Source organism: Dasypus novemcinctus, chromosome 3 (assembly GCF_030445035.2).
Source record: "Dasypus novemcinctus isolate mDasNov1 chromosome 3, mDasNov1.1.hap2, whole genome shotgun sequence".
In the NCBI taxonomy this organism is placed as follows: Eukaryota; Metazoa; Chordata; class Mammalia; order Cingulata; family Dasypodidae; genus Dasypus; species Dasypus novemcinctus.
This window is the reverse complement of record NC_080675.1, coordinates 177356494-177371282: the sequence shown is the minus strand read 5'-3', so window position 1 is coordinate 177371282 and position 14789 is coordinate 177356494. Positions and strand designations below refer to the sequence as shown.

The 14789-nt window shown below is 42.6% G+C and overlaps 1 long non-coding RNA gene across 1 annotated transcript; it reads right to left on the bottom strand.

Moving 5' to 3' along the window:
- Positions 1–441: 441 nt before the first annotated feature.
- LOC139438737 (uncharacterized) lies at positions 442–7894 on the bottom strand. Its single transcript, XR_011648499.1, has 2 exons — positions 7762–7894; positions 442–5028 (listed from the first exon to the last, which is right to left on the bottom strand). It is a non-coding gene; the product is annotated as an uncharacterized lncRNA (long non-coding RNA).
- Positions 7895–14789: the final 6895 nt, after the last annotated feature.

The window sequence follows — 14789 nt, the reverse complement described above, 5'->3', positions numbered from 1 at the left end:
CTCCTTCCCTGCCTCGAACGTGCCACGGTGCCTGGAGCCACGGGAGCCACATGGCAGCCCTAAGAGGACACGACCTCCTCCCAAAGCAGGTGGAGCAAGACAGCAGCGAGAACTGCAGGAAGCGGGGCCTCCAGGGGCCGCGCTTCTGGTCAGATTTCCTCACTAGGCATGGCTTGCCCGTCTAGATAAGCCGTAGCTCTTGCTCATTCTGCAGCTCCTTTTCCTTAACAGATCCAAGTTCACCGCCACCTCCACAGTTCCAGGAGCACTGTCTGAACCAAGGCTTTAATAATGAATCATATAAAGTTGCCTAAAATGCATACTGGAATATAACTTTTTCTGGGTCTATCTTCTCTCCTTCACTGTACTAAGGACTCTTGGAAGAAGGAAATCATAGTTTTTCCCCCCACAATATGGGATTTCATCAAATCTGAGATGCCATTCATTCAAAATGAAACATTACTTTATTAACTACAAATAAAGGAAGAAATTGTCAATTGAACAATAACATGTTGTGGAATGTAAGACAGACTCCAATAGCAGGGATGTTAAAACATCAAGGGAAATATGCTTTTTACAATCAATGAAATACACTATTCCACTAGGTAGTGTTCATTTATTCAGCAAACATTTATCGTCTAGGTAATGGGAACTGCGGAAATAGATGAAGAATACCCAAATGAGGACACATAAAGGGTATTTATTCAGAGCTTGCGTATAACAAAGGAGTCGGCCGCCACCGCTTGTGCTTGGCCGGGACTCAGGGGCAGGCGGAGCAGTGGGAAAGCTTGTAGTGGAATAAGCTGGAGGCCCGGGCTGGCGCCTGTTGACCTGGGGGGCTGGAGGCTGACCACAAGTGGGGCATATTTGGTTATTGGTGAGGGCAGCATATTTGGCTTTCTCTGGTTGGTTCTAAGTTAGAGGCAGGGACAAAAATCAGGGAAGGTGTCGGTACTTGATCAAGTCCCAGGTATTTTGGGGTCAATTGTGGCTTGACTTCCTGGTATGGTTGCTGCTGACCGTGGCTCAGCGTTTCCTGGTCCATCCGTAAAGGCATTCTCAGACAGCACGGGGTACTGGGTTGGCGGTATCGAGGGACAGGGACAGTGATCGCAACAGGCCAGCAGCAAGGCCATTTGGGGCTGAGCTAAGGAGATGGGGGAGAGAGAAAGGAAGGATGGACGGGGCACAGTCTAGAGAAAGAAAGGACCAGTTGGCAGTGGGACCAAAGCAGGGCCAGGCTAAGGAGAAATCCCAGGGGACGCCAAGGTTCCCAGCCTGGTTAGGTCAAAGGCTGTAAGCACGGGCAGGTTCCGAGGAAGAGAGCTGCATCACAGATACTGAAAGGACATCCTTGTCACCGTAAGGCGAGGGATGAAGGCGAACAATGCGTGTGACCTTTAAAGGGACAAAGACGAGACAGGGCCCCGGATTGACGCGGCTGAATGTGACCCTCCTGGAAGGCCTCACCCACTGCGGGGCGGCTTTGTGTCAACCCATGCACCACGGACGTCACTTCCCAGATGCAACTGGATTACGTTTAGCAGCAATCATAGAATGACCTCCTCCTGTGGGCTGGAAATGCAAAATCACAGCTAGTCATTTGTCAGGCCCTTTCTCTTCCTGAAAGTCCCTTGGTTTGCAATTACTGATGTCTTGGAAATGACTGGGTGTGTCCCTGGATATGAAGCACTTGACAAGTGAGTAGAAGACTAGGGAATTCAGTCATTGGGTCCATTCCATTGAACTCGCCCCCTAAAAAGCCCCAGGGGGCCAGTCTAATTAAACAACATTAATTAAAATACTTAAGAACAGAAAAGGGCAACCGCAGGAGGGACAATGGAGCCGCATCAAAGAGATGGAAAATAACAAAAATAGCAGCAATCACTGTGCATTAAAGCGCTGAAGGCTGACAGCCCAGCTGGAGGGACACCCGCCCTGAGGGAAATGAGAAAACGGGAGGCTGGAAGCAAGGGGGTCGCGGTGGCAGCACGAGGGGCTCCTTTACTTCTCACAGTGGTCAGAGAGGTCCGTGGTCTTTGTAGATCATAATTAGACATTTCAATACGGCCACCTTCAGAAATGTCCATGAACACAGCACATTCCTGGCCTCTGTGGTTGAATACGCTGCTGCACAGGCTCAGCGTTTTGGTTTTCAGTTACAAAGGAGGAATTCTAGCACCTTGTTTCATTACAGAATGATTCTCTCACACTTCTCCAGCAGAACTTCCATTCCACTTAATAAGGTAGAGGTGTACGGGCCATATCATCAAAGCAGGTGCATATTGACCCAAGAGAGTTCTCTCCCCAGAGAGAAGTGCTGACAGCTCCTCGTGTATCCTGCCAGAGATAATGGCATGCATATATAAGCAAATATAGACACATATATTATTTTTATACAAACTAATATTTTATACACATTGTCTATACTTGTAGGGTTTTTTTCACTGAAAAATATATCTTGAGAAACCTTCAATGTCTGATCATGCAGGGCTGCCCAATTCTTCTCAATAACTGTAAGAATACTCTATTGTAAAGATTTGTCATCATTTGTTTAACCAGTCCCCTAGTTAATTTCCACTCTTTTTTACAATGAGTGCTGAAATGAATAACTTTGTGCATGGGTCAGATTCATATGTGCATATGTATTTATAGGATAAATTCTTAAACATAGAACTCCTGGGTCAAAGAATATGTAAAATGGAGAAAAACAGCACCTACTTCCTTGAGTTGTTTTGAGGATTAAATGAGCTTTTGCATATAAAATCATACTAAAACCTCAAAAATTAACTTGCTCTTGAAGGCACTGTGCTGAGCCCTGGAGGGTGAGGGATTGAGGGGGTGGGCAGAAATTCATAAACAGAGATGAATCAACAGGCCCTCCTTCAAATATGCTTGGCGTACAATAGGGAGTAATTCTTAATAGCAGGACCAACTAGTGTGGAAATAAACTAAGAACAACCAAATGAGAACAAAGGTTATTTATTCAGAGCTTGCTGCTGCAAGGGAGTCACTCACCATCACTTGCTTTTGGCAGAGACTCAAAGGCAGAAGAGTGGAAAAGCTTTATAGTAGAAAAAAGAGTAACTTTCAGGTATTCTTGGATTGGAGGCTATTGGCATGTGGAGGCTAGAGATGTGCTTGCTAGAAAAGGGACATCCTGTGTGATGGTAAGGCAGGATAGAATAGGGACCTCAGGAAGAAAGGGGCAGGAAACCTAATAAGCCTGGCAAGAGAAACTGAGGCATTGGCCTGTTTACTAGCATAAGCCTGCTGAGTCACACAGGTGAGTTAGAAGGGGCAGCCTACAGCACATAACCTGCAACTTGGCGCATGCACACCCAAAGGCTGCGTTATCAGAAGGCAACTAGCAAAGCGGGAAGGGGCAAGAGGGGCATCACCACCGCCCACCCCTAGTTTTCAGGTTACCACACGCCTCATGGACAGTGACATCACCCTTCGTGGACAGTGACCGGAGGCCAACCACTGCCAGCCACCAGCCCTGCAGAGCTCGTGGGCAGCAGCCAGAAGCCAGTCACCCCTGGACAGGAGCCCCCAACCCCCTAAGAGAACCAAATCACCCAACAGAGTTCCCCTGCTTTGTCTCAGATATGCCAATTAGCACAGACCCTGGAGTCCTGCCCCCACCAAACGGGACCCCCCGGCAGAACATCACATTTTTCTCCCTTGAAAATGCCTGCCTTCACCCCTGCAGGTGTCCTTTCTGTTCTCTTGCCTTACCCCCAATAAATTCTCTGCCGGCCTGATTGATCTGTGGCTCATCCTTGAATTCTTTCTGGTGATGAAGCCAAGAGCCTAAATATGGACCACCATCTCCGATGACAGTGGGTTGCAGGGGCGTATTTGGCTTTCTGTAGTTGGCCCTAAGTTGGAAGCTGTCCGTTATTCAGTTCTGGCCAATTTGGGGTCAGTTGTTACAGGGATTGTGGTTTGATCTCCTGAGAGGTTGCTGTAGGCAGTGGCCAGTTTTGCACCAGTTCTTGCAGGCCGTGGGTAAGTTTCCTGGTCATTCTCCATTTATGTATTCAATCTCTCACTAGTAAATTCCATCTTAAGCATTTTATCAGTTATCTAGGGTTGCCGTAAAGGTAGCACAGACTGGATGATTCAAAGTGGCAGAAATTTATTGTCTCATAGCTCTGGAGGCTAAAAGTGTGATATTACGGTATTGGCGGGGCCACCTTCCACCCACACCCTGTAGGGAAGTCCTTCTTGCCCGTCTAGACGCTGGCCTTGCCAGCAGTCCTTGGCGTTCTTCGACCTGCAGCTGCTCGCTCTGGTCTCTGCCTCCTCCATCTCCATGGGGCCCTCTCCCTGTCTCTGTCATCTGGGTCTGAACTGCCTCTTCTTAGAAGGACCCATTAGGGGACACCCGATCCAGTTAGGCCTCATCTCAACCAATCCCATGCTCAGAGACCTATCTCCAAATGAGGTTACATTTATGGGACTAGGGTTTAGGCCTTGAACATGTCTTTGGGGGCGGGAACATAATTCAGCCCATAAGCAGCATAGACAATTCTACGAAGCACAGAGAAGTTGAGAAATTCCAAGTGGCAGGGGTCGAGAAAGGTTCACACAAAAAATGGAGCCTATGAGCTGGTTTTGAGGATGGGGAGGATCTAAACAGGAGCAAAAGGGCAGGGGCAGCCTTCCAGCTGGGAGACTCGCTGCAGGAAAAGCGAGGCAGCCAGGACCGACCTGCCAACGCACTGCAGAATACCTGGAGATCAAGTGCGTTAGCAAATTCCGTGTCCGCCTGGATAAACCTCAGGCATGTGCTTCCCTGATAAGCCTTGGGCATTTTGAGACAAATCAGACAAAGACAGACAGGATGGGAGTCAGGCATGGTCAATTTCAGTGCAAAGCCTTGCTTGATTTTCTTCCTTGGATGAATGCCGCTGATTCCAGGAGCTGGGAGGAGGTTCTTCGTAGAGCTTCCACAGGGAACAGCCACGCCCCCAGGCCAAGTTCTTGGAGAAATGATGTCAGGGCGTAATCACCGGCAGGCTGTTCCAGAATCAAAAGGGACAATCATTACCAGGTGGCCTCTGGAAAGCATCAGTATTCAATATTGCATCTAAATGTCACAATCACCACATCTATTTCTCCTGTTTCTTCCCGGAGCATAGAGACTGACAGCTCACGTTCCACAATGTGGCTTTAGAAACACACAGGCACAGTGTGGCCTCACTGAATCTCAGTGGTGTCAATGGAAATGTTTGCCAAAGAAACCTGCACCTTGCAAGGTTCTCTGAATGTGCAAGAGGATTCTCAGACTTGCACCTGGTGTCCCTTGGGTTTTTCTCTCCGAGCTGGGGCTAAGGGGTGGCACCTGGCACAAGGCCACATTGCCCGGTGCTGCTGTCTAGGGCATGCTTGCCACCCTGGTTTCCTGTCTAACAGGTTAGGAGTTGCAAAAACGTAAAACTTTTCATATAGAAAAAGAACATTTGCAGGTTCTATGAACCAGGAACTCATTCTATACTCCTGGTACAGTTTATAAAATTCTTAAATCAGTCCTGCTGGTGTGCAAACTCAAGGTCATCTTCAGGTTCTCTCCTCTCTGATCTCCTCCCCATCTCGACCACATCAGATCATCCACCAGGCCCAATCCTCTCTACTTTGACCATCTCTCCCTGCCATGGCCCTTCTCTCTGGTCCTTACCTTCTCTTTCCTCCATCTTTGCAGTGGCTTCCCACCCAGTTTGCCCTGCATCCAGTCTTTTCTGGTCTATCCCTTCTCCGTTCAGTCATCAGAGTCGTCTTTCAAAACAGAGCTCTCACCTCTAGAGTAGAGCGTAACTGTTTGGTTGGCATTCAGAACCCCTCCTAGTTTGACCTCTCGCTCTATCCAGCCTTGCTCCTTTTGCTTTTCCCCATTTCCCACACCTTTGAGCCATGATGGGATAAGTGAGCATTCCTCAAAAAGCCCATGGACTTGCATATCTTTGTTTCTTTAGCCCCAGTGTTGCCTCTGCCTGGAATTCTCTTCCCTTCCCTCTCCTCTCATTCTCCAAAACCCTTTTCCTCTCTAAGCTTCATCTTAAAGGACCACTGAGCAGAGGAGTCAAGCTCTGCTCGACTCCAAGAGTACTTTGTGCCTCTTGAGTAGCCTCTCCCAGGGGAGACTGAGAGAAAGCCAAAATACAATCCATCTTTATGGGAACAATGATTTAGAGCTTCTTGGAAATACATGAGGTTTAAATTCACAGAGTGCTAGGAATTTTTTCCCCACTTCTTAATGGTATAGTATGTACCAAATCACCAAAGACAGTCCTAGTTTGCCTTGCTATTAAATACTGGTCTAAGTGAAACAAAAAATGTCTGATTTTCCTGTGTCCTGGGAAATTAAGCTGTCACTAAGTTTTCTATTTAAGACTCTAGGTATATATGTCAATCATAGACTTGGCTGTTTTATATTTTGATTTTGCTATAACTGTCATTAAGATCTTGTTTGATAGTTATTTTTTAAAGAGTACTGATGATATCATTTTATTTGAATGATATATACTAATTATAAACTCTGAAGGGATACCTAATATATAAAAAAGAAGGCAATAGATCCCTTCCAAATCCTGCCCTTCATATGACTGATCATCATTGCAGACTGAGTTCTCTGCATTTATACAATATTGGGATTGTGCTATTTTAAAAAAGATATTTAATTTAATTTTACTTGTATTTAACAGAAAAGGAACTAACAAGAAACTGAAAAAAAACTGTTAAGCTTCAGATAAATGTTTCTTTATCACGAGAGATAATTCGTTTTTAAAAGTTCCCTCTAAAATTAGGAAATTTTTAATTAAAGGTGGAAGAGGTGAGAGCTGTGTTTTTCAACTTTATATTTGAATTTCAGAGCACAATTCATTCTGCCATTCATTCCAATGTTCCATTATGGTTACTTTATATTTTCTTATTTTAAAAAAAATCAAGGTCTTTAGTTTTGACTGAGGAAGGGATAGGGATGGAGGAGAGAGTTTTGGAAGAAGGTTGAAATAGTCATCCAGGAGAACGAACAGTGGAAGTGACCAGAAAAAATGGAGTAGACTTGCCGAGAAGTGCCAAGAGCCTGCTTGGGTTGGGTGTCCTAAATTTAGAGCAAGACCATGGAGCATGGTTGCGTTTTTTCTCTAGCCATATATAAATACATAGTTGCCAGTAAAAAATAAGCAGAGAGTTGCCTTTAGCAAGATTAGATGAGTTTGACAAAGGGAGGTGGGGTGAGAGTTGAGTTGTTCAACAACTGGTTGTAATGATAGACCATGGAATTCATGATAGATAAAAGGAAAGTAAGGAAAAGAAGTAGAGTCAATGCCTGCAGGTCCTTATTGGTAAAAGAATTGGAAGAATTTAAACTAAAGGAAGTGTGTTAGAGAGAGAGAAGTTGGTGACAGGAGAATGGGAAACTTGAATCAAGATTTTAGAGGCAATATGTTACTGGTAATGGCTGAAATATACCAGTGGAAATGATCATGGGAGGAAAGAATCCTGAGAAGTTGGGCTTTTGAGTGTGGGTCACCCACATTGATGCTGAAGCCACCAAGTATGATGAAATAGGCAGTGCACCAATTGCTCAAATTTCAAGAAATGAATGATCAGAAGAGAATGACCACAAAGATTAGGCATAAGTGCTACAAGGAGGGTTAGTGGGCAGTGTAACTGAGGATGTTTGCTAAAGGAGCTGGAAGATTTAAAGGGGAAGGGAGAAGCAATGATAAAGTGGTAGTAAAGAAAACTCACAGACACCAATTCCTTTGCCAGATTCTATGCCACAGGAGTTCCGGGGTTAATGGTGGCTCTCTTCTCTCCTTCCCAGCACTGCTCTTTATCTTCCACCCTTGCTCACTCACTTTCCTAGCTGGCATTTCCACAGCTGAAAACAGAGAGAAAGGAATTGAGTGGGAAAAAAGGTCTTACTTGGCTGGTACTTTTGTGACAAGCTAAGATACTTTTATGGGAAAACTAATTTTTAACTAGGAATCTCCAGTTGCAATTCACAGTGGTGAAGGTGATGCCTTTTCTCTGTCCTGGCCAGGCAGGACTCGAACCTCTGAAGCCTGGCATCCACCAAGAGGTCCCACATATATTCTCCTTGCTGGAGGTCCATCAGCCTCCTGGTGGACCTCTTGGGCAAAGACCACATTCTATGCTGGTTCTCTCCCATATGGCTATCTGCTCCATGGGAAACCCTCATGAAAGCTTGCTTCTGACAATGGTGGATGTGCCACCTGGCCCCAATGCAGCGCTCTTTCTCTCTACTCTGCGCCCTCAGGATGAGAGCCTGCCACAAGCTCTCATCTTGAGATTTCACAGGCCAGAGTCTAATACAGGTCCCCCGTGTCTCCTACACCCTGGGAACACATGTTAATCTCTGTAAGTGAAGCCCCTCACTAAAGCTGGGGTGATTCTAAAGCACTACTCCTCACAACAATATTCTATAAGCAGGAGGAGAGAAAAGGCTACAGCACTTCAGCACCTTCCAGAGACATTTTTTCTTGCCTCTTCTTCACTTTTATACTCTTCACAAGAGTGAAAACCTAAAGGTCAAAAAACCTCTTTGGAGCATACCCTCCAAAAGTTCTGCATAAGCAGTCCAACACCAAACTGTGAAACTCAGGGAAACATGTCATCTATTTTTTGGGGGGTGGGGGGCAGGAGCCTTAGGGGTCTCTCCAAAAACTGAGATTGGAAGAATCTCATTTTAATACTCTGCTACACGAGTAATTACTATTGTCAGCTTTCTTCACTCCTCCTCTATCCCAAATTCAGATTCTATTAGTTATATTATTTTTACTTTTCCAAGGTTTATGAATTATATTTGGTTCTTTACTATAATTCTCACAATAAAAGGACCACCAATTCTTTTATTTAAGCTTTTCATTCCTCAGGTCTTTTTTATTAATTAATGTTTTTGTTGGTTGGATTTCATTGTCAGTTAGATCTTTTTTTTCCCCCCTCACATATGCTCTATTCACATATGCTTGGAAAAGGCTGTTGCTTATATACTCAAAAGACTGTTTGACAGGAGTGACATCATCAAGATGGTGGAATAAGGCACTCCTAGCAAATGCCTTTCCCCAGAAACATCAAAAAAAAAAAAACCAGAATCTGCCAAAAACCAACTTTCTGGAAAACAGTCAAGGTTGAACAACAACTGAGCAAATGTCAAGCTAGGGAAAACAAAACCTAGAATCAGAAGGAAAGCCGCAAATGCCTCGCCTTACCCTGGCCCCTTCTGCTCCCATAGATCAGCATGGCAGACTGTAGGGCTGATGGAAACTCAGTCACCCATGTTCCAAGTGCAGCAGTTCATATTTCCAGTGTGGATCACTGGTGTCTGGTTATTAGCACAACTAATGTGTACATTTGGTGTGCTTGTGCTTCCATCTCAACCTGCTCCCTAAGAGACTGACATGGGGGCATTCATTTGGGTTGCCTGACCAGGAATTTATCTTGAGTAGGGAAGTAGTCTGGAGAAATGGAAGAAAGCCTGGGGTGGAGACATTAGGTACAGTGTCTGAGGTCTGAGAGGAGAAGCTGGGGATATAATCTCTATTTTTTTAGAGGAAACTGGCACATACAGGAACATATGCATGCACCAGGGAATTCTTGGAAGTTACTGTGTATGCCCAGTGCAAGATGAATGCTCAGAAAGACTTGAGATGAACCTAACTGTTCACTGTGGGTTGATAAATAGGTTTGGAATAAACTGGGCTAACTGTTGAGGCAGACCTTTGACACAGAAGATCTATTCTATATCCTTCGACAATCAAAAGAAAGACAAACCCTGGGGAAGGGGACGGGGTTTGACTTCCAGAGATAACTTGTCAAAATATTCAAATTTCCCAGCTTCAACCAAAAAATAACAAGGCATACAAAGAAACAGAAAGAAACAGCCCATTAAAAGGAAGAAAAGAAATCAAGAGAACCTATCCATGAGGAAGCCCAGACACTGGAACAACTTAATCAAATATAGTAAGCCAATTATCCTAACTAAGCTCCTAAATGAAAACATGGATAAAGAACAAAAGGAAATCTAGAAAATGATGCATGGACAGAAAGAGGAATTCGAAAATTTAAAATAGAGCCCAACAATAAGCAAAATTAAAAATAAACACACAGAAGAGGGGTTTAACAGCAAATTTGAAAAGGCAGAAGAGAGACTCCATAAACTTGAAGGTAGGATTAGAAAAAAAAAATGAGAAAAAGCAAGCAGACCCTAAGGAGCTTCTGGGATACCATGAAGCATACCAACATATCCATATGGGAGTCCTAAAAGGATAAGAGAAAAAGAAAGGGGAAGAGAGAAATTTTGAAGAAATAATAGTTGGAAACTTCCCAAATTTGACAAAACACATGAAAATACACATCCAAGAAGCTCAGTGATATCCAAATAGGATAAATACAAAGAAATATACACCTAGACACATTATAGTCAAAATGTCAAAGGCCAAAAAGAAAATCCTAAAAGCAGCAAGAGAGAAGCAACTCATCACATTTAAGGAATCCTCAATAAGATTAAACACTGATTTCTCATCAGAAACCATGGAGGTGAGAAATCATTGGAATGACATATTTAAATTGCTGAGAGAAAAATTCATCAACCAAGAATTCTATATCTGACAATATTGTCCTTCAAACATGAGGGAGACATCAAAATGTTCCCAGATAAACAAAAGCAAAGAGAGTTCCTTACCACTAGACCTGCCCCAAAGGAATGTCTTTCAGAATGGGAGAAAAGGAAACTAGATAGGAACTTGAAGCCATATGAAGAAATAAAGAAGACCAGTATTATTGCATTCTTGGTATGTAACTCTGTATTTTTCTTACATAATCTAAAATACAAATGCATAAAAAACCATATCTCTACTGGTATACAAAGTATAAAGGTATACCTTGTGACAAGAATAACATAAAGAAGAAGACGGAGGGATACAGGAGTAGAGATTGTGTATCCTATTGAAGATAAGTTGGTATCAATTAAAGCTAGATTGTTATAGATCTAGGATGTTAAATGTAAACCTCATGGCAAAAACGATGAATATGCAAAGAAAGTAATGAGAAGGGGACCCTACTGTTTAACCATAAATGATCAATTATATACAAATGAAGGCAGCAACGGAAGAAATGAGGAGGAAGAGGTATACAATGTACAAAAAAATAAATATCAAAATGACTGAACTAAGTCCTGCCTTATCAGTAATTTCTCTAAATACAAATGATTAAACTCTCTAATCAAAAGGCAGAGATTGTTAAAAATGGATAATAAAGCATTATCCAATGTATGCTGTTCACAAGAGACTCAACTTAGACCTACAGACACAAAGAAGTATAAAGTGAAAGGATGGAAAAATTATTCCATACAAATAGTAACCAAAAGAGATCTGGCATATTTATAATAAAATCAGACAAGCTGGACTTTAAGTCAAAAACTGTTACATGAGACAAAGAAGGACACTATATATTAATAAAAAGACCAATCCGCTAAGAAAATATAACAATTTTATCAGTATATGCACCCAATAACAGACCCCAAAAGCACATGAAACAAGCACTGACAGAACCAAAGGGAGAAAGAGACAGTTCTAGACTTCAATACACCACTTTCCATAATAAATAGAACAATGAGACAGAAGTTCAATAAGGAATCAGAGTACTTGAATAATACTATAAACCAATGAGGGCTAGAAGACATATAAGAAGAGTCCATCCAACAATCTCAGAATGCACATTCCTCTCAAGTACATATGGATCATTCCAAAGGATAGCAATATGTTAGATCACAAAACGGGTTTCCAGAAAGTTTTAAAGATTTAAGTCATACAAAGTAATTTCTCCAATCGAAATAGAATGAAGCCAGAAATATATAACAGAAGGAAAAATGAAAAATTCACAAATACATGGAAATTAAACAGCACACTCTTGACTCAATGAAACCAGAAGTTGGTTCTTTAAAAAGGTCAATAAAACTGACAAAGATTTATTTAGATTGAAAAGGGACAAAAGAGAGAAGATGGAAATGACTAATTTTAAAAAATGGAGATATTGCAGAAATTAAAAGGATTATAGTAGAGTATTGTGAGCAATTGTAAGTCAACTAATCAGCTAATGTATATAAAATGGCCAAATTCTTAGAAATACACAATTTACCTAAAATGGCTCAAGAAGAACTAGATCTCAGGATACCTGTAACAAGTTAAAAGATTGAATCAATAATCTAAAACTCCAAACAAAGAAAAGTCCAAGACCAGAAGAATTTATTGGTAAATTTTACCGAACGTTCTGTGACAGTTTGAAGCTGGATGGACCCCAAAAAATTCTGTTTTTTTTTAAAATTTATTTTTAATTAATTAATTTTTAAAATAATAGTCTTTTTTTGTAAGATACATAAATCCCCAAAAAAAGTTACATTAAAAAATATAAGAGGTTTCCACATACCCCACTTCCCACCCCACCTCCACTCCTCCCACATCAACAGCCTCTTTCATCATTGTGGCACATTCATTGTATTTGGTGAATACATTTTGGAGCACTGCTGCACTGCATGGATTATAGTTTACATTGTAGTTTACACTCTCCCCCAGTCCATTCAGTGGATTATGGCAGGATATATAATGCCAAGCATCTGTCCCTATAATATCATTTAGGACAACTCCAAGTCTCTAAAATGCCCCCATATCTCATCTCTACTTCCTACTCCCTGCCCTCAGCAACTACCTTGACCACTTTCTCTGGATCAATGCTACAGTTTCTTCCATTACTAGTCATAATAGTTCTATAGTTGAATACCAGTAAATTCACTCTAATCCATATTTTATTCCTCCATCCTGTGGACCCTGGGATGCTGATGTCCACTCCCCCTCTATATCAAGAAGGGGCTTAGATTCCACATGGATGATGGATGCAATTCTCCTGCTTGCAGTTGTAGGCACTCCTGGTTCCCTGGTGTGGTGGTTGACCATCTTCACTTTCCTGTTAGCCGACCTCCGGCTTATCATAGATGAAAATTATGTTCTTAAAGTTAATCTATTCCTGCAGGTGTGAACCTATTGTGGGTGGGACCTTTTGCTTACTTCAGTTAAGGGCTTTTTGATTAGGTTATTTCAATTAAGGCTTTGCCAGGGGTGGGTCTTAATCCTGTTACTGGAGTCCTTTATAAATGGGATAAATACAGAGAGAGAGAGTCAGAGAGAAAGCCACAAAAGCAAGAAGCTGGAATCAATGGGACCTTGGAAAGAAAGAATCACTGAAGCCAGAAGCAGAAAGCAACAAACCAGGAAGAGAAGGGAGAGACCAGAAGACACTGCCAAGTGCCTTCCCATGTGACAGAGGATTCCAGGATCACCAGCAGCTGGTCTCCAGAGAGAAAGAATTGCCTAATGATGCTTTCATTTGGACATTTTTCTCAGCCTCAAAATTGTAAGCTTATAAACTAATGAACTACTATTGTTAATAGCCAACCTATTTCTGATATATTGCATTTTGAGAGCCTAGCGGACTAAAACACATTCTAAAAGATTTAACACTGTGTTAGTCAGCCAAAAGGGGCACTGATGCAAAGCATCTGAAATCAGTTGGTTTTTATAAAGGGTATTTACTTGGAGTAAAAGCTTACAATTACGAGGCCCTGGAAAGTCCAACTCAAGGTACCATAAGAGGTACCTCCTCACCAAATATCCATTGCCATGTATTGAAGCAAGATGGTGGGTGATGTCTGTAAGTGTTCAGTCTTTCTCTTCTTCTTAAGGCTCTGTGAACCCAGCTTCTTCCTATCTCAGCTGTAGGCTGGAAGGCTTATTTCTTTCTAGGCTCAGCTGCTCTGTTCTCTTCACAAGGTCTGCTGTAGACTCTCAGGGGAATGGCTCATCTCTCTTACCTGGGCTGCAGGATCAAAGTTCATTCCTCATCCATGTCTGTAGAACCCTCTCTATTCCTCTGTGTATTTCTTCTTCTGCCTTCTTGACTGAGTATCTGTTTACATAGCCCACCAAGAGGGCAGGGACTCAACCCTGCATGCCATAATGATGTGGTTGAATCAAAGCCCTAATCTTCTTTTAATCAAGTAAACCTACAGCCTTTGAATTTAAATCAATCAAAGGGTATCATACCCAGGGAAACATATTTACAAACATAAACAACATCTCTTTTTGGAATTCGTAAATAATACCAAACTACCACAAACACCAATCCTGAAATTCTTCCAAAAAATTAAAGAGGAAGACACTTTTCCCAACTCATATGATGAGGCTAGCTTTACACATCAGTGTAAACCAGATAAAACCAGATAAAGAAATCATAAGAAAAGCAAACTACAGATTAATATCTCTTAAAAATATAGACACCAAGGCGGTGGACTTGGCCCAGTGGTTAGTGAGTCCGTCTACCACATGGGAGGTCCGTGGTTCAAACCCCGGGCCTCCTTGACCCGCGTGAAGCTGACCCATGTGCAGTACTGATGCACGCAAGGAGTGCGGTGCCACGCAGGGGTGTCCCCCGCATAGGGGAGCCCCACGCACAAGGAGTGCACCCCGTAAGGAGAGCTGCTCAGTGCAAAAGAAAGTGCAGCCTGTTTAGGAATGGTGCCGCACACATGGAGAGCTGACACAGCAAGAAGATGCAACAAAAAGAAACACAGATTCCCAGTGCTGCTGATAAGGATAGACGCAGTCACAGAAGAACACACAGCAAATGGACACAGAGAGCAGACAACTGAGAGGGTGAGGGGGGAGAAATAAATAAATAAATCTTTAAAAAAAAGGAAAAGAAAA